This window comes from Equus quagga, chromosome 1 (genome assembly GCF_021613505.1).
Source record: "Equus quagga isolate Etosha38 chromosome 1, UCLA_HA_Equagga_1.0, whole genome shotgun sequence".
Classification (NCBI taxonomy): Eukaryota; Metazoa; Chordata; class Mammalia; order Perissodactyla; family Equidae; genus Equus; species Equus quagga.
The window spans coordinates 183,149,123-183,152,871 of NC_060267.1; the positions used below are offsets into that span (position 1 = coordinate 183,149,123).

Consider the following 3,749-nt stretch of genomic DNA (forward strand, 5'->3'; position numbering starts at 1 on the left):
ATGTATGTATAAGGACCATTCATAACTCTTTCTCTGTCAATTTCATGTATGTACAAGGACCATTCGTAACTCTTTTTCTGTCAATTTCATGTATGTATAAGGACCATTCATAACTCTTTCTCTGTAAATTTTATGTTCACATCTATATTTGTACTCTTTGTTCATTTTCTGTTGGATTGGTGTCATTTTCAAATTGATTTTCATTTTAGGTCATTGTGATGAGTTGGCAACATTATTTTTCTGCTTTTGGTCTTTTTGACTTTGCTTTTTTTGTCATAAAGAACTATTTTAATAAAATAAGAATTTTGCCTCTGGGTTTTGTATATCAACACTGGGAAAGTCTTCTAACGTGGGGTATTATGAATTGGCACTTTTATCATTATTTACTTTTTTATCAAATTCATTGTTACCTTTGCTACCTCCCTAGAAACTATAAGTACACAGGTTCAAGATATCTATGGCTACTTCCCAAATCTCCTATGTATCTGCTTTTGCCAACTACCATGTGTAATTTTAGAGTCTCTCTTGCAACTGCACTCTATTTTTCTGGTATTTAGACACACTATAGCATTCTTGGAGCAATTGGTAGTCCTTCCAATGGCATGGCTTGTCTAAGTTGGAAGGAAAGAATGACCACAATTTCCTCAAGAGTCTAGGTATTATCAGTAAATATTCTATGAACTGAAAAAGAATCTGGTACAAAAAGCATCAAGTAACAGGACAGTAATTCCCCTCTCATTCAACATGATTGGAATAGGCAATTAGCTAATTAAAAAAGTTAAAGGGGGTTATCATTTTAAAAGATATATCTTTTAATACATTAATGTACAGTCATTGAACAACATTTTGACTCATCACCAAGGACTTTGTTTGAACATCACTTTGCTGATTAAAATTCAGTCATCTTATTGCAGATACCACACTCATTACAGCACCATTGACATTGCCATTTTTGGTCTATTTTAAAGTGTGTGTGTGTCTGTGTGTCTGTGTGTGTTTTAAACACTCTTCTAGAATTTTCACCATCATTCCAATCATTTATTATTCTTCATTTAAAAGCATTTATTTTACGCATGTGTTAGAAAGTACCCTCTAGCTATGATCATGCAAGATTAGGTAGGCATCTATCAATGTGCACTATAGTGGGAATGAAGAATGATGGTTAATTCAGTGACTTGGTTAAGTGGAATTAAATTAAGTACACTTCAATTGCATCTGCCATGGAGAGTGATGGTTAATTCAGTGAGTTGATTAGGTGGAGTTAGATTAAGACAGTTGAAATTGTATCTGACATTTTTACCTTTCCGAGGAGTGACAGGCATATTTTCAAATCCTGTAGTTTTCTGATTTTTAGTTTGGTTTTTTTTTAAGGCAGATTGTAGCAATGTGGATTTATGGATATAATTATATTCTGGCAAGTGGATTTAAAACATTGTTAGCCAAAAAAAATCTGGGAAAATGATAAAATACTTTTCCCCTCACATAATTGGCACTATTTGATTTAAGATGAGTTTTTCTAAAATTTTTTCTTGTCTTTACGTGACCTTTAGCTATAGACAGCTTACAGAAGTTAGCACAAAGGATCAGCTTCCTTAATTAGACGTATCACATTTCACTTGGTTTCGGTCTTACCTGGAAATCTGAGAAAATACAACCTCATGGACAGCTGTGGACCACTGGTTCCACTGAAAGAAATATCGCAGAAAATAACTGCCGTTTGTTATCTGTAAACGTCATCGTCATCCTCATTATCATCATCAGAACTGTCAGTTACTGAGCATACACTGCACGTCTGGCACTGCACTCTGTGCTTTCTTTGTTAAAAACCCATGAGGACGCTACAAGTTGTGTCTTATCGTTCACATTGCAGATGGGGGAAGCTCCGGCAGGTATCACTTTCTGAAAGGCAGACACTTAACACACATGAGAGCAGGACTGATAATGGTCTTGTCTAACTCTTTCCCATTCAGTAGAAGCTTTTTCACCAACATACTCTCTGTTAGTTAAAAATCTAGTTTAAAGTAACAGAAATAAACTTGAGTCAACTTAATTGAAATATGAGAATTAATGAACAGGATACCAGTTCATCTCATGAAACAGATTAACTAGTCAGACTTTTGGAAGGGCCTAAGATCAGTAACTGGAAGTCAGCAGAAATCCAGTCTCTGTCTCATGTCCTTTTTGCATTCTTTTTCTTCATTCCCATCCCACTCTCTACCCCTCTCTTTCCTGGAACCTCATGGGTTTAATGTCTATAGTTTCAGCTACATATGGAAATTATCCCTGAATTCTACTTTCTAATTCCCTGGAATGAGTGTCTGAATCTGATTGGCTCAGCTTGTGACAAGTCAAGTATTCAACATTGATAAATGAGAAGGGGTGGGGAGGAGGGCTATATGTTACTAACATAATACAAAGGGGCATCTCATCCCTGGAAAGGCAGGGCAATTCTCATAAAAGAGGTACAGCACAGATTGCCAGGAGTGCACCCAAACCTACATTTTCTTCCTGGAACTCCGTTGGACTACGTGTCTCAGTCAGTCCTACAGTTAGTAGAGCAAAGTGACTATTTCCATCATAGAATGTGACCGAGGATGATGGGTGCCAATTCCAGGAACAGGCCCTAATAAAATTCATTCTTGTTGCCCCCCTTTTAGGGCTGACTGGAATAGGATGACCTTGGAAGCCATATTTTTAAGTTGGCAGAATTCTGCAGCCTGGATTTCGAAGCAACTAGGTGGAGTGGAGCTGCTTTCCCAAACTACTCATTACTGTACTCGGAAGAAATACACTTTCAGTATTTTTGAGTAATACGTTTTGGACCTAACTTTCATACCAGTAATGGATCTCTCTTAACTCATACCAAAGAGAGGGCTCATGAGTTGAGAAATCATCCCGGAAGATTTCTATACACTCCAACGCTGTGCAGAGAGAGACAGGAATCACAGAACTAGAAAGAAGTAACAATCATAAAATTTCCTTGAATCTACCTATTTAATCTCAAATACTTGTTTTTCCATATCTATACAATGACTTTGTACACCAACGTCCCTTACTCTAATCATGGTTATAGCTGAAATCTTGATATTATCCATGGCTTAGATTCATTTTGCTGAGTTCACGCTTAATCACACATTGAGAGGATCGAGTTTAGTTGTTTTCCTTTTCTCCTTTAGGACATACTTTGCAAAGACAACTCATTGTCAAAATATATTGTTCCAAACTATTGAGTATATGTTTTTGTACATATATTTTAACAATAGAAATTCCAAATTAATTCAGCACAGCCATTGTCCCAAAAGAGGTTACTGTCTAACTGAGCAAAAGTGACACAGAGCATTACAATGATTAAACAGCAATAAAAAGTTTTTAAAATGCTAAACACAAATATTTTCTTCATGTATTCAGTTAAAAAAAGCTTCCAAAAGTATGTATTCTATACCCTACTGTATTCAGATAAATACTCTTTTAGGTTAGTATATGACTATATATATATATGCATCAAAAATGTCTGGAGAATGTCTCACAAATATTAATAGCGATTATATCATTGTAATGGGATTACAAGTAATATTTAATAGTTTGTTTATTTATATTCTCTATTTTTCTTCTTTAACAAATTCATATTATGTGCCTAATAAAGAAAATTCTAGTGGAAAAATATGTGGGCAAAGAGGAGAATTCTGTTCATTGCCTATGAGTTAATTCTAAAATATTTTAAAAAGAGAGGTCAAGGAAAATGTCAAGTG

General features: G+C 35.2%; 1 long non-coding RNA gene across 1 annotated transcript in view; it reads left to right on the top strand.

Moving 5' to 3' along the window:
• Nucleotides 1–3,042, top strand: part of LOC124234665 (uncharacterized) — a 27,651-nt gene extending 24,609 nt beyond the window's left edge. Inside the window, exon 4 of the long non-coding RNA XR_006887371.1 lies at nucleotides 2,658–3,042. This is a non-coding gene — a long non-coding RNA (uncharacterized LOC124234665). The remainder of the gene's footprint in view (nucleotides 1–2,657) is intronic.
• Nucleotides 3,043–3,749: the final 707 nt, after the last annotated feature.